The 25,092-nt window shown below is 44.5% G+C and overlaps 1 protein-coding gene across 1 annotated transcript in view; it reads left to right on the top strand.

Annotated features, from left to right (window-relative positions):
* The window catches only part of LOC147751527 (glioma pathogenesis-related protein 1-like), a 908,719-nt gene that overhangs the window by 336,694 nt on the left and 546,933 nt on the right, over positions 1-25,092 (top strand). The window lies entirely within an intron of this gene.

Raw genomic sequence — 25,092 nt, 5'->3', positions numbered from 1 at the left:
ATGCAAATGCATTTGTGCATGTTTAGCATTGTGGCGGGCGGTGCTCTCGCACGCCACAATGCTAAACATGCAGTATGCACCCGCCACAGTGGCGGGCGCATCCTAATGCCCCCTACGGGACCCCTGCCCTAATGGCGGGCGGTCCCACAGACCGATAGGATGGCGGGCTAAGTCCGCCCACCATCCTAATGACCCCCTTAGTTTCCATAGGAAAAGCATTTTTTGATTTGCTAATATCTTTGACGTTGTTTGATGAATCTTCTTGAAATTCTCCCAAAAATAAGTCTATCCAGGTCAGCTCTTATACTGAAAGTGTGGGGTGATTCGTCAAGCGGGGGCTGAGAAATAAGGGTGCTCCCAAAACACGTTTTCCCCATGTTCATTTCCATAGGAAATTTTGCGCCGATCTATTTCCCGTGCTGCTGAACGGAATTACCCCAAATTTGGCAGAAAGGTAGAGCTTAGTGCAGAAAGCAAACTTTTTTTAAATGCTGTAAATCCGTTCAGTAGTTTTTGAGAACTTTAAAAATTATGAGTGAAAAAAATCAATTTCCCATAGGAAACTTTGTGCAAGGCTACAGCCGAAACTACTGAACGGAATTACCCCAAATGTTGCCAAAAGGTAGTGCTTGGATTAGAAAGCGATCTTTTTTTTTAAATGTTGTAAATACATTCAGTAGTTGCTGGGAAATTAGAAAAATAAAAGTTTAATATTTTTATATCTGGGCGGAGCCTAAGTCCCATGCACAAGCTTCACTGTGATCGTCTGCCAACCAGCGAAACCAGGAAGTGTTGGCAGCCCTCTTGTGACTCGGTAGAAGTGAGTCACCAGAAAAGAGAGAAACAAAGATATAAAATAAGAGAACGGGGTAAGGTAGAAACACATTGACCCTCTGTCTAGGCCTGCACATGGGGTCCCAAAAGGACCCCCAGGACCAAAAAAAGCATTTTTAAACACAAAATCGGCGCAAATCGCACTGGGGTCGCGGGTTCTCGCGTTTTATTTTAATGAGGCCTACTGGTGGGCTAGGTCCCAGGGGCATTTCTTAAAAAATAATAGCGGGGCTCGCTGGGGCTGCGGGGGCCCGCTGTGGTCCCCACAGTCCCGGGGTTTACTCATTTTGGGAGGGGGGTTGTGCATCTCCACTCCTGGAGCCCTCCATGTGTGCTTATAACTTTGGCGTCGTTTGACGAATCTTTACGACATTATCCGAAAAGTTTCTCTTTTTTGATCGGCTCCAGTATTGAAAGTTTGGGGATGATTGGTCTAGGGAGACTGAGAAAAAAGGGGTTCCCAAAACATGTTTTTTCCATGCAATTTCCATACGAAACTTTAGAGAAGACTACAGGTGAAACTCCTGAACAGAATTACGCCAAATTAGGCAGGGAGAAAAGTCATGGTCCAGAAAGCACACTTTTGTTTATATGGTGTAAATCCGTTCAGTAGTTTTTGATAAATTTTACATTTTACAGATATCGTTATTTGAGAATTCTGATATCTGATTGGTTGAGGGTTTACGAGCACGAGCTTGCAGCTCATTGGCTGTGAACTTTTGAAACCATGAAGTGTTGCCAGGCATTTTGTGATTCAGTCCGTCAGCTTGCATCTCTTTGTGTAGAAGCCATTGGGTCCTTAGTTTTTACCTCTGTGTAAACACTGGCATGTGTGTCTGTGTGAGATACCCCTTTCACGTTTCTCCCCACATCACCAGGTCGTGGTTATGCCTTTAGAAACCAGTCCTTCAGCTCGGAGCTCTGTGAGTCAGTCTGTCGGCACAACTCCCTACACTACCCTAAATCCTAAAACACTACTCCCAGCACAACTCCTTACACTACCCAATTACCACTGCACTAACCTAAACCCTATAACGCTACCCCCAGCAGGACACCCTACACTATCGAAACACCATTGCACCCCTAAAGCCTTAAACACTACCCCCAGCACGACTCCCTAAACTACCCAGACACCACTGCACTGCTGTAAACACTAAAATAGTACCCCAGCATGACCCCCTACACTACCTAAACCCCACTGCACTAAACCCTAAAACACTACCCCTAGCACGACCCCCTACACTACACAAACACCACTGCATTGCCCAAAACACTGAAACACTACTCCCAGCATGACCCCCTATACTACACAAACACCACTTCAGTACCCTAAACCTCAAAACACTACTCCAAGCGTGACCCCTTACACTACCCAAATACCAGTGCACTGCCATAAACACTAAAACAGTACTTCAGCATGACCCCCCTTCACTACTCAAACAACACAGCATTTTCATAAACCCTAAAACACTACCCCTGCAGGACCCCCTACACTACCCAAACACCACTGCACTACCCTACACCCTAAAACCCTACCCCCTGCAGGACCCCCTACACTATCTAAACACCACTGCACTACCCTAAAGCCTAAAACACTACCCCCAGCACGACCCCCTACACTACCCAAACACCACTGCACTGCCGTAAACACTAAAATATTACTTCCAGCATGACCCCCTACACTACCTAAACACCACTGCATTGTTGTAAACTCTAAAACACTACCCCCAGCACGACCTCCTACACTACAAAAATACCGCTGCACTAAACCCTAAAACACTACCCCTAGCACGACCCCCTACACTACACAAACACCACTGCAGTACCCTAAACACTGAAACACTACTCTCAGCACAACCCCTTTACTACTCAACCACTGCAGTACCCTAAACCTCAAAACACTACTCCCAGCATGACCCCTTACACTCCCCAAACACCAGTGCACTGCCATAAACACTAAAACAGTACTCCCAGCATGACCCCCTACACTTCCTAAACACCACTGCATTGTTGTAAACTCTGAAAAACTATCCCCAGCAGGAAGCCCTATACTACAAAAACACCACTGCAGTACTCTAACCCCTAAAAATACCCCCAGCACGACCCCCTACACTACACAAACAACACTGCAGTACCCTAAACACTGAAACACTACTCCCAGCACAACCCCCTTTACTACTCAACCACTGCAGTACCCTAAACCTCAAAACACTACTCCCAGCATGACCCCTTACACTCCCCAAACACCAGTGCACTGCCATAAACACTAAAACAGTACTCCCAGCATGACCCCCTACACTACCCAAACGCCACTGCATTGTTGTAAACTCTAAAAAACTATCCCCAGCAGGAAGCCCTATACTACAAAAACACCACTGCAGTACCCTAAACCCTAAAACACTACCTCCAGCACAACCCCCTACACTACACAAACATTACTGCACTACCCTAAAACAGTACCCTCAGCACGACCCCCTACAATACCCAAACACCATTGCATGGCTCTAAACCCTAAAACACTACCCCCTGCACGACCCCCTACACTGCACAAATACCACTGTGTTACCCTAAATCCTAAAACACTACACCCAGCACGACCCACTACACTACCCAAACACCACTGTACTACCCTAAACTCCAAATCACTACCCCAGCATGATCACCTACACTACACAAACACCACTGCGCTGCCCTAAATCTTAAAATACAACTCTCAGCATGACCTCCTACACTACAAAAACACCACTGCGCTATCCTAAACCCTAAAACACTATTCCTAGCACGAACCTCCAAATACTACACAAACACACTGCTCTACTCTAAATCTTAAGATACTATCTGCAGCACAACCCCCTACAGTAAACAAACATCAATGTACTACTCTAAACCATAAAACAGTACCAGTCCGTCTGCTCGCATCTGTGTTTCTGTGAGCTGTTGGGTCCGCAGCTGTATATCTGCGAGCCAGTCCGTTAGGTCAAATGTATGTCTCTGCTATCAGGGCGGTTGGCCTTTTGCTGTTCCTTTGCGAGTTAGACCTGAGCTCTCCCTCTGCGAGCCAACACGCTGCTGTGCGTTTTCGAGCCGATGGCCCGTGGCTCTCCCTGTGTGAGCTGAGCGCACAGGACATAGCTCTCTCTCTGCGAGCCTGCCCGATGGTTCGCAGGTCTCTCTCTGCTAGGCGGATTGCAGCTGTCACTCTACGAACCGATACTGAGAATATAGGGTGGCTCTAAAAAGAGCCCGTGTGTTTATTAGTTGGAGCCATATATAAGTGCGGATGCACAGCTTCAGGTTATTCAGAATAACTCGATTTCCCTAATCTGTGAAGTGTATTCCATCACTTCTGTAGATATCAACCATATCAAAACGTATGTTGTAGATCGACCCCATTCTATGGTCTCTGAGGTATGCAGACACAGCATTGTTGACATTCTTCCTAGATTTTTCAATCTGAGGACAAAATTGGTTTGTCCATTTCCACTTCTGTCTTTGGCATATATTGGATTATACAAAGACAGTTTGAGGCAAAAGCAACATCCATTGTCTAAAAGTGTCCTTCATTAGCATTTCCAAACCTACTCCAGTCAATGTGCCTAGGTCGTTACCTCCACAGTTATCGCCTTTTGGAAGTTGGAGTCGGCAAACTTGTGGTTAATATATATATATATATATATATATATTACCTACTGGCGGTTAACAGTAGGTAGTTATAGTTAGAACCTAGGGGCCCATTAGGATGGTGGGCGGATTGCCCCCGCCAGGCTGGCGGTAGCCACTGCCGGGCTGGCGGGGGCAATCCGCCCGCCATCCTCAGCATAAGCCCCCGCCATATTAGTAACCGCGGCGGACGGAAAGACCGTACGATTTTTCCACCCGGTCGCCTTGCGACCAGGGTGGAAAAGGTCTTACATGGTGGCGGTGTCTTATAGACACCGCCAGCCATATTAGAATGGCCCAGGATAGATACCTTTCCGTGGCGGCAAAGGCATGCGGTCTTCACTTCGGGGGCCCCCTGCGGGCCCCCAGAGTGAAGGAGAGGTGGTGCACAGGGGGGGTACCTGTGGTACCCCCCGCATTTGCATTAACAAATCGGCTGGCACTGCGCGGCGCCTTCTGCTTTGTTAATGCAAATGCATTTGTGCATGTTTAGCATTGTGGCGGGCGGTGCTCTCGCACGCCACAATGCTAAACATGCAGTATGCACCCGCCACAGTGGCGGGCGCATCCTAATGCCCCCTACGGGACCCCTGCCCTAATGGCGGGCGGTCCCACAGACCGATAGGATGGCGGGCTAAGTCCGCCCACCATCCTAATGACCCCCTTAGTTTCCATAGGAAAAGCATTTTTTGATTTGCTAATATCTTTGACGTTGTTTGATGAATCTTCTTGAAATTCTCCCAAAAATAAGTCTATCCAGGTCAGCTCTTATACTGAAAGTGTGGGGTGATTCGTCAAGCGGGGGCTGAGAAATAAGGGGGCTCCCAAAACACGTTTTCCCCATGTTCATTTCCATAGGAAATTTTGCGCCGATCTATTTCCCGTGCGCCTGAACGGAATTACCCCAAATTTGGCAGAAAGGTAGAGCTTAGTGCAGAAAGCGAACTTTTTTTAAATGCTGTAAATCCGTTCAGTAGTTTTTGAGAACTTTAAAAATTATGAGTGAAAAAAATCAATTTCCCATAGGAAACTTTGTGCAAGGCTACAGCCGAAACTACTGAACGGAATTACCCCAAATGTTGCCAAAAGGTAGTGCTTGGATTAGAAAGCGATCTTTTTTTTTAAATGTTGTAAATACATTCAGTAGTTGCTGGGAAATTAGAAAAATAAAAGTTTAATATTTTTATATCTGGGCGGAGCCTAAGTCCCATGCACAAGCTTCACTGTGATCGTCTGCCAACCAGCGAAACCAGGAAGTGTTGGCAGCCCTCTTGTGACTCGGTAGAAGTGAGTCACCAGAAAAGAGAGAAACAAAGATATAAAATAAGAGAACGGGGTAAGGTAGAAACACATTGACCCTCTGTCTAGGCCTGCACATGGGGTCCCAAAAGGACCCCCAGGACCAAAAAAAGCATTTTTAAACACAAAATCGGCGCAAATCGCACTGGGGTCGCGGGTTCTCGCGTTTTATTTTAATGAGGCCTACTGGTGGGCTAGGTCCCAGGGGCATTTCTTAAAAAATAATAGCGGGGCTCGCTGGGGCTGCGGGGGCCCGCTGTGGTCCCCACAGTCCCGGGGTTTACTCATTTTGGGAGGGGGGTTGTGCATCTCCACTCCTGGAGCCCTCCATGTGTGCTTATAACTTTGGCGTCGTTTGACGAATCTTTACGACATTATCCGAAAAGTTTCTCTTTTTTGATCGGCTCCAGTATTGAAAGTTTGGGGATGATTGGTCTAGGGAGACTGAGAAAAAAGGGGTTCCCAAAACATGTTTTTTCCATGCAATTTCCATACGAAACTTTAGAGAAGACTACAGGTGAAACTCCTGAACAGAATTACGCCAAATTAGGCAGGGAGAAAAGTCATGGTCCAGAAAGCACACTTTTGTTTATATGGTGTAAATCCGTTCAGTAGTTTTTGATAAATTTTACATTTTACAGATATCGTTATTTGAGAATTCTGATATCTGATTGGTTGAGGGTTTACGAGCACGAGCTTGCAGCTCATTGGCTGTGAACTTTTGAAACCATGAAGTGTTGCCAGGCATTTTGTGATTCAGTCCGTCAGCTTGCATCTCTTTGTGTAGAAGCCATTGGGTCCTTAGTTTTTACCTCTGTGTAAACACTGGCATGTGTGTCTGTGTGAGATACCCCTTTCACGTTTCTCCCCACATCACCAGGTCGTGGTTATGCCTTTAGAAACCAGTCCTTCAGCTCGGAGCTCTGTGAGTCAGTCTGTCGGCACAACTCCCTACACTACCCTAAATCCTAAAACACTACTCCCAGCACAACTCCTTACACTACCCAATTACCACTGCACTAACCTAAACCCTATAACGCTACCCCCAGCAGGACACCCTACACTATCGAAACACCATTGCACTACCCTAAAGCCTTAAACACTACCCCCAGCACGACTCCCTAAACTACCCAGACACCACTGCACTGCTGTAAACACTAAAATAGTACCCCAGCATGACCCCCTACACTACCTAAACCCCACTGCACTAAACCCTAAAACACTACCCCTAGCACGACCCCCTACACTACACAAACACCACTGCATTGCCCAAAACACTGAAACACTACTCCCAGCATGACCCCCTATACTACACAAACACCACTTCAGTACCCTAAACCTCAAAACACTACTCCAAGCGTGACCCCTTACACTACCCAAATACCAGTGCACTGCCATAAACACTAAAACAGTACTCCAGCATGACCCCCCTTCACTACTCAAACAACACAGCATTTTCATAAACCCTAAAACACTACCCCTGCAGGACCCCCTACACTACCCAAACACCACTGCACTACCCTACACCCTAAAACCCTACCCCCTGCAGGACCCCCTACACTATCTAAACACCACTGCACTACCCTAAAGCCTAAAACACTACCCCCAGCACGACCCCCTACACTACCCAAACACCACTGCACTGCCGTAAACACTAAAATATTACTTCCAGCATGACCCCCTACACTACCTAAACACCACTGCATTGTTGTAAACTCTAAAACACTACCCCCAGCACGACCTCCTACACTACAAAAATACCGCTGCACTAAACCCTAAAACACTACCCCTAGCACGACCCCCTACACTACACAAACACCACTGCAGTACCCTAAACACTGAAACACTACTCTCAGCACAACCCCTTTACTACTCAACCACTGCAGTACCCTAAACCTCAAAACACTACTCCCAGCATGACCCCTTACACTCCCCAAACACCAGTGCACTGCCATAAACACTAAAACAGTACTCCCAGCATGACCCCCTACACTTCCTAAACACCACTGCATTGTTGTAAACTCTGAAAAACTATCCCCAGCAGGAAGCCCTATACTACAAAAACACCACTGCAGTACTCTAACCCCTAAAAATACCCCCAGCACGACCCCCTACACTACACAAACAACACTGCAGTACCCTAAACACTGAAACACTACTCCCAGCACAACCCCCTTTACTACTCAACCACTGCAGTACCCTAAACCTCAAAACACTACTCCCAGCATGACCCCTTACACTCCCCAAACACCAGTGCACTGCCATAAACACTAAGTACTCCCAGCATGACCCCCTACACTACCCAAACGCCACTGCATTGTTGTAAACTCTAAAAAACTATCCCCAGCAGGAAGCCCTATACTACAAAAACACCACTGCAGTACCCTAAACCCTAAAACACTACCTCCAGCACAACCCCCTACACTACACAAACATTACTGCACTACCCTAAAACAGTACCCTCAGCACGACCCCCTACAATACCCAAACACCATTGCATGGCTCTAAACCCTAAAACACTACCCCCTGCACGACCCCCTACACTGCACAAATACCACTGTGTTACCCTAAATCCTAAAACACTACACCCAGCACGACCCACTACACTACCCAAACACCACTGTACTACCCTAAACTCCAAATCACTACCCCAGCATGATCACCTACACTACACAAACACCACTGCGCTGCCCTAAATCTTAAAATACAACTCTCAGCATGACCTCCTACACTACAAAAACACCACTGCGCTATCCTAAACCCTAAAACACTATTCCTAGCACGAACCTCCAAATACTACACAAACACACTGCTCTACTCTAAATCTTAAGATACTATCTGCAGCACAACCCCCTACAGTAAACAAACATCAATGTACTACTCTAAACCATAAAACAGTACCAGTCCGTCTGCTCGCATCTGTGTTTCTGTGAGCTGTTGGGTCCGCAGCTGTATATCTGCGAGCCAGTCCGTTAGGTCAAATGTATGTCTCTGCTATCAGGGCGGTTGGCCTTTTGCTGTTCCTTTGCGAGTTAGACCTGAGCTCTCCCTCTGCGAGCCAACACGCTGCTGTGCGTTTTCGAGCCGATGGCCCGTGGCTCTCCCTGTGTGAGCTGAGCGCACAGGACATAGCTCTCTCTCTGCGAGCCTGCCCGATGGTTCGCAGGTCTCTCTCTGCTAGGCGGATTGCAGCTGTCACTCTACGAACCGATACTGAGAATATAGGGTGGCTCTAAAAAGAGCCCGTGTGTTTATTAGTTGGAGCCATATATAAGTGCGGATGCACAGCTTCAGGTTATTCAGAATAACTCGATTTCCCTAATCTGTGAAGTGTATTCCATCACTTCTGTAGATATCAACCATATCAAAACGTATGTTGTAGATCGACCCCATTCTATGGTCTCTGAGGTATGCAGACACAGCATTGTTGACATTCTTCCTAGATTTTTCAATCTGAGGACAAAATTGGTTTGTCCATTTCCACTTCTGTCTTTGGCATATATTGGATTATACAAAGACAGTTTGATACAAAAGCAACATCCATTGTCTAAAAGTGTCCTTCATTAGCATTTCCAAACCTACTCCAGTCAATGTGCCTAGGTCGTTACCTCCACAGTGCATTATCATGAGGTCAGGGTGTTGGAGATGCAAGCAGGTTTTACCAAAGGGAGCAATTGGAGCCACTTCAATCCTCTCTGTTCAAAGCATTTAATGTCCACATTTTCTAAACCTAGGTCTAAGTCAATACGTCTCTGTTCTTCATTCCTCTTGCACCAGAAAACATAGCTATGTCCTACGATCCACACAAGCATTTTGAAGGTATAGCTGGAAGATATGAATAGATGTCTGTAACTCATGCAGTCCGTCCGTAGAATAAGAGATATGTTTAAAGATGGGTAACTACTTTTTTTTCCATACAAAACGATAACTGATTGGGAGATGAAAAGCATTGTTTACTAAAAAGTAGGGTGCCTATTAGTTTGTCTAAAAGCATCTTTGTCATTGGTTAATAAAAAGCAGTTTCAACATGGAGTACATATGATAGGATTACATTTGCTCAGTTGAACCACACCTGCTACTTGCATTTGGAAAGCACTGTTCGAACTTAAAACAATGGTGAACTTGTAACCTGCAGGTACGTTAAATGTTCGAGAAAATGTTGCAAAAAAATATCATTAGGTTTAAAAACAAATGATGAACTTTTAACCTGCACGTGTCGTAGAATGTTCTGGAAAGTGTGTTGATAGAATACGCTGAACTTCTTACCTGTATGTGTTCTAAAATTTCAAAAAAACTGTTTATATGGAAAGTTCAAAAATAACCAATAGAGAGACGTTTTGTCATTTGAAAAAATCAAGGAACTAATCTGATATGTTCTTTACATGTATTTATGTGTGGAGCAACTTAAAAATTGTGCTATTACTGGTTCCATTATTGATTAGAGCGGTGCATTACGTGTACTCTGTGACAAAGAAAGAATTGCATGCATTTGTGTCATTTGGAATCTGCATACCAAGTACAAACGTACGTTAAGTTATGCTTAGTGTGGAAATAGTGGGGAAGGGGTGAGAGTAGAACATTCAAGTGTTATTAACTTAACATAGGTAGAACAAAAGCCAGAAATGTTATGTGCACAATTTGCCGTCTTATTTTTACATAAAGAGGTGGATTTCAATATCAGTCAAGACTGGTGTGTTACTGGTAGGCTTTGGCTTTTGGTGTTCTTATGAAATGTACGTTTTTGGGGAGCGTTTCTTCGGATGACAGTTTTTAAAAATAAGAGAGAGATAAAAAATAAAAGAAAATGTTTTACGTATATTTTCTGCATGATTTTGTGCACAGTGCTAAAGTAAATATGATTATTAGTGAAGGTAATTGTCAGGGTGTGTTTGCTGAATATACGCAGGCCTTTAAGTGGTTCCGGTATTGTCGATACTGAACTCTGTCACCCCTTTAAGACAGTTGCCACATTTTTCATCCCACTTAAAGCTGTTAATGTACGTATAGTAAAGGGACGATACATGAAAAGTTTGGGAATTACACCTTTATTTACTCTGTCCAGTTCCCACCACCATTTTCTGCCCCCAGCGGTACTGTTTCTAAAAATAATCTAATATAGCTGTTTGTATTATAAAAACAGTACTTTTAAGTTTATTCCCATATTGGTAGGGTTTGTACTATACAGAGAATGTTGTAATCAGTTTTAATAGTATAAAACTGCACTGTATTATGTTGGAAATATTACATATGCATTGGTTGTGATGTTATATTTTACACTATGAGGTACATTTGAATATAAGTGAAGAAAAGTGTTATACTGCGAACCCATTGAGAATGTGCACAGATTACATGGAGAGTAAATGGACAAAGTTAACATATATGTTGCTTTCTCTATGTATGCATGGGTAGAATCATTTGATGTTGCTTTAAGATATAATATAAATAGTTCTGTGCTTTACACTTGGGTATAGTGCACAGTGTTAGTAGTTTGTGACTAAATGCTGGTAAAGGGATTATTTATTGCTCGTTCTTACACAATAAACCTGGCGAGGGGCGTTTGTTTACAAGAGATATTTTATAAATGTGTGAGAGATAAAAAAATGTTTTAGTAAATTTTCTGTACGACGTTTTCAGACTAGTAACTGTGATTATAAGTGATAAAAATTGTTAGGTTTTGTCTCTGTGCTAAATATACGCAAGGCTTTGAGTTGGCCGGGTCTTACCGGTGCTAAACACTGCTATCCCTTTCAGACAACCGCAATTTTTTTTATCCAAATCAAAGCCCTAAATATGCGTATATTAAAGGAATCGTACAATAAAAGTTTAGGAATGACACCTCTATTTACTCTCCTCATCTCACATTCTCCATTTTGTGCACCCAACAGCAGAGTTTACAAAAATTAAGTAATATAGCTTTATCTGGTATAACAATAGCAGTTTGAATGGTAGAAAAGAGACGTGACATATGTTTGAAAGATTACATGATTTTAGGAATAAGCTCTCCCTGTGCGAGTCCTCTGGCTCGTAGTTGTACCTCTGTAAACCAACACTGGAAATATACTACAGCTCTCTCTCTACAAGATACCCCCTTCACGTTCCCTCTCCCCACATCACCGTACCACACCTATTCCTTTGGAATTGGACAGCCCGCAACTCTCCCTATACTAGTGGGCCTGTAGCTGTTCCACTGTGAGCTGGCCTGCAGCTCTCCCTCTCTGATCCGACGGGCCGCAGCTCTCCCTGTATGAGCCAGCCAGTCGACTTGCAGCTCTTCCTCTATGAGCCAACCAGCTGGCCCGCAACTCTACCTCTGCGAATCCCCAAAGTAGTCGGGCCACAACTTTCCTTCTGCAAGTTGCCCAACCGGCCCGCAACTGTTCCTCTTTGAGCCGGCTCGCAGGTCTCCCTCTACGAGCCAGGCCGCTGGCCCGCAACTGTACATCTGTGACCCGGCCCCAGCTCTCTCTGTACGAGCCGCGAGTTGGCTCGCAGTTCTTTCTCTACAAGCCAGCCAGTCAGCCCACAACTATTCCTCTGTGAGCCGGCCCGCAGCTCTCTCTGTACGAGCCAGCGAGTTGGCTCACAGTTCTTTCTCTATGAGCCAGCCCGTCAGCCTGCAACTCTTAGTCTGTGAGCCAGCCCGCAGCTCTCTCTCTACAAGGCAGCAAGTTGGCTTGCAGGTCTTCCTCTGCGAACCAGCCCACCGGCCCGCAACTGTTACTCTGTGAGCCGGCTCGCAGCTCTCTCTCTATGAGCCAGCCAGCTGGCCTGCAGCTCTATCTCTGCGAATCACCGGTCCACTAGCTGCTCTTTCTCTGCGAGCCTTCGGGTCCGCAGTTGTACCTCTGCAAGCCAACATTGGAAATATACTGCAGCTCTATCTGCGAGATATCCTCTTCAGGGTCCCTCTTTCCACATCACCGTCGTGTAAATATCCCTTTACAAGTGAATGGCCTGCACCTCTCTCTATACTGGTTGGCCCGTAGCTGTTCATCTGTGACCCGGCCCGCTGGTCTCCCTCTACGAACCAGGCAGTCTGCTCGCAGTTCTTCCTCTACCTGCCGGCCCGCAACTGTTCCTCTGTGAGCCGGCCCGCAGGTGTCCCTCTGCGAGCCAGCCAGTCGGGTCGCCGGTCTTCCTCCACTAGCCAGCCCGCCTACCCGCAACTGATCCTCTGTGAGCCGGCCCACAGCACTCTCTCTACAAGCCAGCGAGTTGGCTCCCAGTTCTTTCTTTACGAGCAAGGCTGTCGTCCCGCAACTGTTCCTCTGTAAGCCGGCCCGCAGCTCTCTCTCTATAGGAGGCAGAAAGTTGGCTCGTAGTTCTTCCTCTATAAGCCAGCCCGCCGGCCCGCAACTGTTCCTCTGTGAGCCGGCCCGCAGCTCTCGCTCTACGAGCCAGCCAGTTGGCACGCAGGTGTTCCTCTACGAGCCAGCCTGCTGGCTTACAGCTCTCCCTCTGCGAACTACTGGTGGGCTTGCAGCTCTTTCTCTGCGAGCCAGTCCGCAGTTATATCTTTGCAAAGCAACACTGTATATATACCGCAGCTGTCTCTCTACCAGATAACCTATTTATGCTCCCTCTCCACACATTACTGTCCCGCACCTGTCCCTTTGCAAGCCGACGGTCCGCACTTTTCCCCAAAGTAGTCGGCCCGCAGCTTTGCTTCTGCGAGATACCCAGCCGGCCCGCAACTGTTCCTCTTTGAGCCGGCTCGCAGATCTCCCTGTACGAGCCAGGCCGCTGGCCCGCAACTGTTCCTCTGTGAGCCGGCCCCAGCTCTCTCTGTACGAGCCGCAAGTTGGCTCGCAGTTCTTTCTCTACAAGCCAGCCCACAACTGTTCCTCTGTGAGCCTGCCTGCAGCTCTCTCTGTATGACCCAGTGAGTTGGCTCACAGTTCTTTCTCTATGAGCCAGCCCATCAGCCCGCAACTCTTAGTCTGTGAGCCAGCCCGCAGTTCTCTCTCTACGAGGCAACGAGTTGGCTCGCAGGTCTTCCTCTACGAACCAGCCCACTGGCCCGCAACTGTTACTCTGTGAGCCGGCTCGCAGCTCTCTCTCTACGAGCCAGCCAGTCAGCATGCAGGTCTTCCTCTACGAGCCAGCCAGCTGGCCCGCAACTCTATCTCTGCAAATCACCGATCCACTAGCTGCTCTTTCTCTGCGAGCCATCGGGCCCGCAGTTGTACCTCTGCAAGCCAACATTAGAAATATACTGCAGCTCTCCGTCTTCACGGTCCCTCTTTCCATATCACCGTTGTGTAAATATCCCTTTACAAGTTGACGGCCCGCACCTCTCTCTATACTGGTTGGCCCCTAGCTGTTCCTCTGTGAGCCGGTCCGCAGCTCTCTCTCTACGAACCAGCCAGTCGGCTCGCAGTTCTTTCTCTACGAGGCAGCCCACCGGCTCGCAACTGTTCCTCTGTGAGCCGGCCCGCTGGTCTCCCCCTACGAGCCAGGCAGTCTGCTCGCAGTTCTTCCCTTACCCGCCGGCCCGCAACTGTTCCTCTGTGAGCCGGCCCACAGGTCTCCCTCTACGAGCCAGCCAGTCGGGTGGCAGGTCTTCCTCTATCAGCCAGCCAGCTGGCCCGCAACTGTTCCTCGTTGAGCCAGCCCACACCTCTCTCTCTACGAGCCAGTGAGTTGGCTTGCAGTTCTTTCTTTATGAGCAAGGCCGTTGGCCCGCAACTAGTCCTCTGTGAGCCGGCCCGCAGCTCTCTCTCTACAGGCAGCGAGTTGGCTTGCAGGTCTTCCTCCATGAGCCAGCCCGCCGGCCCGCAACTGTTCCTCCGTGAGCCGTCCCGCAGCTCTCGCTCTACGAGCCAGCCAGCTGGCACGCAGGTCTTCCTCTACGAGCCAGCCCGCTGGCTTGCAGCTCTCCCTCTGTGAACCACTGGTGGGCTTGCAGCTCTTTCTCTGCGAGCCAGTCCACAGTTATACCTTTGCAAAGCAACACTGTAAATATACCGCAGCTGTCTCTCTACCAGATACCTTCTTTATGCTCCCTCTCCCCACATTACTGTCCCGCACCTATCCCTTTGCAAGCCGACGGCTCGCACTTTTATCCATAGTAGTCGGCCCGCAGCTTTCCTTCTGTGAGCCGCCCGCCAGCCCCCAACTGTTCCTCTGTGAGCCGGCTTGCAGGTCTTCCTCTACGAACCAGGCAGTCTGCTTGCAGTTCTTCCTCTACTAGCCAGCCCGCCAGCCCGCAACTGTTCCTCTGTGAGCCGGCCCCAGCTCTCTCTGTACAAGCCAGCGAGTTGGCTTACAGTTCTTTCTCTACGAGCCAGCCCGTCAGCCTGCAACTGTTCCTCTGTGAGCCGGCCACAGCTCTCTCTGTATGAGCCAGCGAGTTGGCTCGCAGTTCTTTCTCTATGAGCCAGCCCGTTAGCCCACAACTCTTAGTCTGTGAGCCGGCCCACAGCTCTCTCTCTACGAGGAATTGAGTTGGCTCGCAGGTCTTCCTCTATGAGCCAGCCCACCGGCCCACAACTGTTCCTCTGTGAGCAGGCTCGCAGCTCTCTCTCTACGAGCCAGCAAGTTGGCACGCAGGTCTTCCTCTACAAACCAGCCCACTGTTTCGCAGCTCTCCCTCTGCGAACCACTGGTGGGCTCGCAGCTCCTTCTCTGCGAGCCAGTCTGAAGTTGCACCTCAGCAAAGCAACACTGGAAATATACTGCAGCTTTCTGTTCACTAGATACCCCCTTTATGCTCCCTCTCCCCACATTACTGTCCCTCATCTATCCCTTTGCAAGCCAACGTCCCGCACCACTGCCTATACTAGTGGGCACGCAGATGTTCCTCTGTGAGTTGGCCCATAGCTCTCCCTCTTCGAGCCGATGGGCCGCAGCTCTCCTGTACGAGCCAGCCAGTTGGCTCGGAGCTCTTCCTATACGAGCCAGCCTGCCGGTCCGTAGCTCTACCTCTGCGAATCTCCGGTCGGCTCGCTGCTCTTCCTCTGCGAGCCGTCAGGCCCGCAGTTGTACCTCTGCAAGCCAACACTGGAAATATACTGCAGCTCTCTCTGGGAGATACCCTCTTCACACTCCCTCTCCCCACATCACCGTTGTGCAAATATCCCTTTACAAGTGGACAGCCCGCACCTCTCCCTATACTGGTCGGCCCGCAGATGTTCCTCTGTGACCTGGTCGGCAGCTCTCCCTCTACGAGCCAGCCAGTTGGCTCGTATTTCTTTCTCTATGAGCCAACCGGCTGGTCCGCAGCTTTTCCTCTGTGAGCTGGCCTGCAGCTCTCCCCTGTACGACCCAGCCAGTCGGCTCGCAGTTCTTCCTCTACGAGCCAGCCCGCGGGCCCGCAACTGTTCCTTTGTGAGCCGGCCCGCAGGTTTCCCTCTACGAGCCAGGCAGTCTGCTCGCAGTTCTTTCTCTATGAGCCAGCCTGCAGGCCGGCTGTGAGCCGGTCTGCAGGTCTCCCTCTACGAGCCAACCAGTCGGCTCGCAGGTCTTACTGTACGAGCTAGCATGCTACCTTGCAGCTCTCCCTCCTTCGCTCGGCTCGCAACTGTTCGTCTGCGAGTCGTTGGACCCGTAAGTTTACCTCTGCAAGCCAACACTGGAAATATAACACAGTTCTTTTTGCGAGATATCGCATTCATGCTTTCTCTTTTGACATCACTTGTAGCAGTAATTCGTTTTCAAGGCGAAGGCCCGTACTTTTCACTATAGTATTTGGACCGCAGCTGTTCCTTTTCTAGCTGGCCTGCAGCTCTCCCTCTGCACGCCATGCAGTTTAGCAATCCCGCTGTCAGTGCAATGCACTTTTCCAATCATCCATCCAGCAGTATTTTCTTATTCTATCTCTACGTCAATATCTCTAAGCACTTGTACTATTGGTACACTGCTATAAATACCCAGTTAGTAGCTATGCAGTCTAGGAATCCTCATGTTTGTCCCATGCACTTTTCTAATCACCGATCCAGCACTATCTACTTATCCTATCACTCCACAAAAACCTAAGTACTTATGAACGCACTCAGGCACTCCCATTGTAGGCACTCCCATTGTGCACTCAGGCACTCCCATCGTAATATATTAGTCACTAGCCATGTATTCATGATACAGGTTCTAACCATGTAGTTCCACAATCAGATGTGTACTACTAATGCTGTGCACTAGTATCTTTCACTCTACTCATACACTACTACAATTATGCTGGTAGCATTGTTCCATTGCCGAAATGATTGATGTAGTTAATTTGTATGTATTTTTATAGTTATACATGTGAATGTTTATATATGTTTATTTAATTATATTAAATTATTTTCAAAACGTTTTTTTTATAGATATTTTGCATAATTACTAAGAAAGAGTTACAATGGTGAGAAAACAGCAAGGAAAAAGAAACAAAGAAAAGAGGTTTATTAAAAAAAAAAGGAAAAGAGCAATTATATCAAGTACACCATGGATCTTTAAAGAAAAAGTCTTCTGATAAGAAAAGTAAACAATTTTTGAAAAAACTTGCAAACACTGTTTCCAATTTTAAAAATAAAGAAGACAGAACAAGATCAGTGAAACAAAAGGAAAAGAAAAATGTACAAAAAAGTGGAAAATTGGATTATCGGAAACAGGATTATGTTGGAATAAGGAAGACACAATTTCCAGAAATTTGAAAGTGAATCTATAAAAGTAGAGTACTCCAAAATTTTGAAAAAAATTTAAAATAAATAAAAGGAGATCAGCATTTTACAGACCAAAAAAAGGAGATTCTAAGTGTAATTGAAGAAGCCTTTGAATTGAAAAAAGATTCTTTATTTTACTATTAAAGAGAATGAAGACTTTAAATACAATAATGCAGCGTATGATGGACAAATGTAAGAGAAAAAAATTGTAAATAGAACAAAGATTTGTCAAACATTTTCCGCGGAATGGAAGCATACTTCTAGTACAGAGCGTTATTTTCAACAAAATAGTTTAGTGCATGCAATTGATACCTGTGGTCGTTGTTACAAAATCCAAAATGGTTGTCCAACTGAAAAAGAAAAGATAGTTCCTAGAAATGTTGAAGAAGTAATAGCTGAAGAAGTTCAAGGGAGACGTACCCAGGCTCCAGTGGATTGTAGTAGTATTTGTAGTGTACGTCAACAATCTATTAATATTTTACTAAATTCCTCAAGAGAATATGTAAGAAAAACTGTGAAACAGAAGATTAATATATTTCAAGGACTGGATCCTTGCAAAGTGAGAGTTGCAAGGTCATTCTCTGGCTTGTCTTTCTAGGAAAGTGTGTCAAAGTCTAGGAAAGTCTAGGAAAGTGTGTCAAAGTCGTTTTCATCATTTGAGAATGTTAGCATTTCGAAATGCGGAAGTTAGTTAGAAGATTATACTATGTGGAAAGTCTTGCATTATGTCTAATTTAAATTAATACATCTCTTTTGCATGGTTCAGTGTTGGATGTAAAAAATGTCAATGATGATATAGAGTTACGTTCCTTTGCTAGGCAAAAGGGGTGTGGAGAAAGTGAGAGTTTGATAAGTGTAGGTGTTAAAGAAGAGGTGGAAGATACTATTGATGTGAAGTTTGACAAATAAATAACAAAGTTTAAAGTAGTTTCTGGTGAAAATCCCAACTATGTTGTATTTGTTGCCGACATACTCATTATAAAATTCAAACTAGGAATGTAGATGTGTTTTTGAAAAGTGAAAAGGAAAACAATGAGAAATGGAAAGAATGTGGTGCTAATCTGTTTGTGGAAGCTCGTTTTGAGTTAGGTAATGTATTTATAAAGATTGTTACAATAAATTGGAAGAAAACAAAATGCCAGCTAGAGCTATCCATAATGACATAGAATTAGTAGCTATTCCTCTTGAACTTAAAGATTTAAATACATATGAGGCCATTCTTATACAATCTGTGCACCCTTTTCAGGCTATAATTCGTATGGAGCCTAAAACAGGTAAGCTGCCTCCAACAGATCTACCAAGAGGTTTAAAAGGAAGAGTTGTGTATTTACCTTTAGATTTTAAGAAAAATATTGAAACTTGTTGTAGAAAGAGAGAACACTGAACCTGTAGTCATTCTTGTTAATGGCGTACCCACAAAGAGTCAGTAAATATGGCAAGAGTTAGTAGATGTCAGGAAAGTCCAAAAGGCTACATTGTATCTAGTGCAAAACAATATTTAATATAAAACTGTAAATGTAGAAGAAGAAATTACTTTTGAAGATGAAACACATTTCAAGTGGACAAATAGAAAAAGTGGAGAATTCCAGAAAAGAAGAAATTTACAAACATTATACTATACACCCTCTACATTCAAAAGAACTGATAGAAGATACTATTGAATTGTTCCAGATGAAAAAAGCAATAGGAACTCCCATGAGTGTGTGGGAAAAAAGTTTGGAAGCTCGTTGTTTTCCACAGCTATTTCCTACTAAAAATGGTGGACGATATGATGAACGACAAGTTCAGATTCCAGCTTCAGCATATCGTACTTTACGACTGTACTGAGAAGAGCCAAGATTTTGTCAGTGTATTGCATATTTGTTTGCACTTTCATATGCAGTCAACCATATATTAAAATAGGAACACATCTTTTACATGTTTCTACAAAGAATTTATGGACAAAGTTGAAGAAAGACATTTAGAATCACAGTTAATTAATTAGATGGCATGTCAGCGTGGCACTAATGAATATTGGTATGGACGTCATGCGGAATTAAAATATATGTTAAGAAACTTAGGAACCCCCTACATGGTTTGTTACACTTAGTTGTGCTGAGTACACGTGGGATGATTTACTGGGTTTTCTACGAGAAGCAAATTCAAACATAGAAAATATTGAATTGAAGACAGCTGGAGAACTGTGTTTGCAGATATTTTAATCATAGGTTTGAAGCTATGATGTCTTTCATCTAAAATAAAAAACAATCCACCTATCTGCTTTTATGGATCAAGGATGCACCCAATTTTGAAACTGATTCGGATGAGACTGTTTTATCTTTTATTGAAGATTATGTTACATGTGCTATACCAAAAACAAGAGAAGAAAACACCTTAAGGCAACAAGTGTTACGGTTTCAAACTCATGGATGTGGCAAATACTGTCGACGGAAATAGAAGTCGAAGGAAAAGTTTTATACCAAATGTTATTTTGGATTTCCACGTCCAGTAGTATCCAAAGGAGGAGTGAACAGTTTCATGTCAGCAGTGAGACTTACCATCACTAGAAAATCTCCCAAAAATACTTACAATGTAAAAAGGAGTGAAGAATCAAAGTATATTAATGATTATAATCCAGTTATTCTATCACTGTGGAATGCTAATATGGATATCCAGTATGTTGTGGATAATTCCATTGCTGTTGCTTGGTATGTAACATCATACATAACAAAATCAGAAAAGACGGAGGTGAAAGAAATGTGGGGAAAAATTTTGCATGAGAAGAGTCTTAGTAAGAAATTGTACAGCTTTATTTTGAAGATGCTATCCCATCGAGAGATTAGAGCGTACAAATGCTCAGATTGGTTGTCCTCTGCCAGTTTATATTCCAAGTCAAGAGGAATCATTTGGATTAGTCTAGGTCTTGTAGCAACGCGCAATCAAATACTTAAATCTATACAAACTAAGACTCTCACGCCGCCAAAACCAACCTCCACAAAGGAATGAAGGCCGTCGCCGAATGGATGAGGAACAGCTCGCTGAAGCTGAACTCGGACAAAACTGAGGTCCTCATCCTCGGCTCCACCCCCTCAGCCTGGGACGACTCCTTGTGGCCGTCAACCCTAGGAACAGCCCTGACACCCACCGACCACGCACGCAACCTGGGGATCATCCTCGACTCCACCCTCTCCATGACTAAACAGGTCAACGCTGTCTCCTCATCCTGCTTCAACACCCTCCGAATGCTCCGCAGGATCTACAAGTGGATCCTTACAGAGACATGAAGAACAGTCACCCAAGCCCTCGTCACCAGTAGGCTGAACTACGGAAACGCCCTCTACGCAGGAACATCAGCCAAGCTCCTGAGATGATTGCAACGCATCCAGAGAGCCTCTGCACGCCTGATCCTCAACACCCCCAGCAGCAGCCAAATCACACCCCACCTGAGAGATCTGCACTGGCTCCCAGTGAACAAGAGGATAACCTTCAAAATCCTCATCCACGCACACAAAGCTCTCCACAAGACCGGTCCAGCATACCTCAACAGACGACTCAACTTTTACTCCGCCAGCTACGCTCCGCCAGCCTTGCCCTCGCCACTCTTCCCTGCATCCGAAGAACGACCGCCAGCGGCAGATCCTTCTCCCACCTCGCCACCAAGACCTGGAACACCCTCCCTACCAACCTGCGGCAGACCCAAGACCTACCGGCCTTCAGAAGACTCAAGACCTGGCTCTTTGATCACTAGCAGCACCCTCCCCCCAGCGCCTTGATACCCTCGCGGGTATGTAGTGCGCTTTATAAATGGCATGATTGATTGATTGATTGAGCATTAAATTAATCAGAAAGCACAGATATTGTTAAAACAACATGTTGAATACATACAATCCAAATAGAAGTCCTCATCTTGAAAACATATGTCTTTATGAAGTGCTGCAATATTACAGTTTTATGAGAAATACTACAGAAAACAATGAAGGAAAATATGCAGTGATTGGTTCATAAGGATGTTTGGTGAAACATTGTAAATACAATCTTATTAATCATAGGACACTGAGTTGTGGTACTCCTGATAAAAGAGAATTTTACTATTTAGCACTTCTGCAACTCTTCAAGCCTGGGCATACGGAACTGGAATTACTTGGAGATTTTTAGTTCTATGAAGATTCTTTCAATGCATGTAAAAATAGCATTGAATGCACAGTTTTTGAAAATTATCTCAAAATGTTGAATGAAGAAATTGATCAAGTAACTACTATTGCAGCTGAGATTGCTAGAGACAGTTCTCAAGACAGTCAAAGTTCTGCTCCACTGAGTCAAGATCCACTAGGACAACCAATTCTTAAAAATGAAGCAGCAATCACCATGAGTGAAGTGGAAACAGCAATGCATCAAGCTCAAGAAGATATTATGGACTTAGGAAACTTGGAAGAACAACTAAATATTGAACAGAAAGAAATATATCAGCAAGTGACACAACAGATCAACCATGGTTTTCTTCATGAAAAGAAAAAATGCACATCATTTCAACCTATCCGAATGTATGTCAGTGGTCAAGCTGGTACAGGAAAAAAATTCTTAATTAAAGTTTTGACCAGTTATCTACAGAAAACAACTGACTCACATTTGTCTTGTGTTGTTACTGCTCTAACTGGGTTGGCAGCACACAACATTAACCCCTCCCATGCTCATGACGAGCTCAGCTCGTCATGAGCCACGGTTCCCATGTGCTCATAACGACCTGAGCTTGTCATAACGATTAGAACGCTCACACGTGGGGCTAATTCCCCTGCTGTGCGAGCGTTCTACAGAAACAGGTGTGGTTATGTTGAGTTGAGCTCGTCACGAGCACCGTGGCTCATGACGAGCTGAGTTTGTCACGAGCACTGGGGCGCTGTGCGCGCCCCTCCCCCAGCACAGTGGGAGAATCAGCCCCGCAGGCAAGGGGTTAAAGGAATTACATTACATCATTTACTAATGCTACCTGTAGAGCCTGAAAACAAATTGGGGTATCACAAGCTACCTTGAGAAGCTAGTTATGAAGTTTCAAGACTGCTAAAGAAAATTAAACTTCTGATTATTGATGAGGTGAGCATGGTCGCAAACTTAATGCTTGCCTTTGTGCATTTAAGAATGCAGCAAATGTTAAAAACAGAATACGATATTATTGAAGGAAAGGTGATAGTTTTTGGTGATCTACTTCAACGTAGGCCTGTAAAAGGGCAAACAGTATTTAAAATGCTTGTTCATAAAGACACCAGAAAGTCTTTGGGAGGTGCTGGAAATGCTAACATTTGGTCATATTTTGAATTCAAAAAACCTATTAAAAATATGTGACAGGCAAATGATGTAGATTATGGAACCATTCTTCAAGATATAAGAATTGGAGTATTGACAGAACATGGCAAACAAGCTTTGCAAAGTTGGCTAATTACAAACTTGTTTCCAAATGAAAATATACAAAAAAATAGCAGAAAATAAATCTATAATCTGCCTAATGCCAACACTGCGAGAGTGTTCTACATTCAATGAGAACTTTTAAAGCTCGAAAAAAGAACAAATAATAAAATGGAAGTCATTGAGAAAATAGAGCATGAAGGAATTACTATTATTTTGACGGAAAAATTAAAAACAAAATTGAACTCTTTGGAAAAATCTATATTTAAAACAGCTGGTTTACAAAATAATTTATATGCATGCGTAAACTGTCGGGTAATTTGACGGCTTAATTTGGATGTGGAAAAAGGTTTTCTAAATGGAGCAATGGAACTTTTGTAGCAGTAGCAATTATTTTCCACTATGGGTTGTAGATTTTGTAAATTATCTAAATAGAGATGGAATTGAATTTTTGAAAATCAAATTTGATCAGATTGAAGAAGTAAAACAAATTGCTTGTTCTGTTCGTCTTTTGCTTGTTAAAGATTTGTATGTTCATAGAAAACAGTTTCCCCTTTCTTTGGCATATGCGGTGACCATTCATAAATCTCAAGGTTTAAGTGTAGACAGTGCTTTGGTAAACATTGGAAGTACCGTATTTAAAGAAGATATGGCATATGTTGCTATGTCCCAAGTCAGAACTTTATCTGGATTGCATTTGATTGATTTTGATGAGAGAAAGATTAGCGCAATGCAAATTTTGTAAGAGAGTATAATTGGTTAAAAAGACTGTATACTCCGAACTTAGGTGAATATCCTGTATATGAAAAGCGTGTAGTAGGTCGAAAACGAAGATATGAGAATATCCGTAGTGAAGTTGAAAAGAAGAAAAAATTAAGAGAATGTTGAGATTCCAAACAAAAACAAAAAGGACACTATTGAAGAGATTGTAGGATATCAGTAAGAAAATAGTTCTGTTATCATCTGCTATGCTAATTTAGTGGTGAACGTTGTATTTCTTCTAGAAAATTTCCAACAGCAAATTATGACCTGATAAAAGTAAAATGCAAAGTGTTTCTGATATTCGAAATCTTCTGGATGTATGTTCTAGTTCTTTGCAATTTACACAGAACGTGCAACACAATGCTCAGGAATTGCTAATGTATATGCTTTCAGTATTGGAAGATGAAGGAATAGAAATTAAAAATCTGTTTAGAGTTTGTTATAGATGGCAACATGAATGTGAAAATTGTAGATTTACATCAACCACTAACATAGACACTGAAATATTCATATATTTGACAATTCCAGATTGTAAAACAGTGTCTTTCAACCAATTAGTTAAATCAGCTAATCAAAACATGGAGTGTAGTCAATGCAAATCAGAAATGTTATCAACATTATTTATAAAAAGATTTGGGCAATATATAATTTTAATGATACAATGTTGTAGAGCAGATGGAAGAAAATTTAAAACTTTAATAAAAAATGTTGTAGCAAGTCAACTATCAATATCAGGGAGAACTTTCGTAGCAGTAGCAATTATTTTCTACTATGGACTGTCTACAACATCTGGACATTACATTGTCTAGTTTTTTTATGCAATGTGCAGAGAAAGTTAACTATGTTGAAAATATTTTTGAAGCAGATTTGTTTTTTTTAAACAATCTTATTGATTGTTTTACTTTTGCCCACTGTTATATGATGAGTAACATTGAAATCACTATCTATAGTGAAATTCAATATAGTCTGAGAACATCAAAAAAAGGCAAACTAAATAACGTATATAATGGTAAAATTATGTTGTGTTCTTAAAATTATAACATTATTTATTACTAGCAGCCCGCCCCAGTGTTGCCTGGGGCAGAAGGGGGCTGGGGGCTGCATTTTTACCCCGGGGCAGAAGGTGGCTAGGGCAGCATGTTCTCCGACTCAACCCCCCCCCCCCCCTCGCCGCCCCGCCCGCCTCCCACCCGGACTTGAATTAAGTTAAGAAGTAGCAGCGTGGTTGAGCAAATTGTGGAAAGTCTGTCATTAGCAGAACTTATGTTAAATGCATCTACCGGTTTCAGTATGCCTGTAGATCAAAGTCTTCTTTTTGGGGGGGATGCCTGGAACACTTACACCTCCTCAGATAGTGCCTGTTACTCTTTCGGATCCACAATTGGTGCTTATCCCTTTTCCAGCCCTACAGATAATGCCACCGATCCCATTGACTGGTCTACCGACAATGTCCCCGGATAATGTCATAGCTGTTACTATCCCGCCTCCCGCCCGGACTCCATAAACATTAAAGCCCGCGCTG

This window comes from Lissotriton vulgaris, chromosome 1_1, assembly GCF_964263255.1.
Source record: "Lissotriton vulgaris chromosome 1_1, aLisVul1.2, whole genome shotgun sequence".
Lineage (NCBI taxonomy): Eukaryota > Metazoa > Chordata > Amphibia > Caudata > Salamandridae > Lissotriton > Lissotriton vulgaris.
This window is presented reverse-complemented; position numbering and strand designations above follow the sequence as displayed.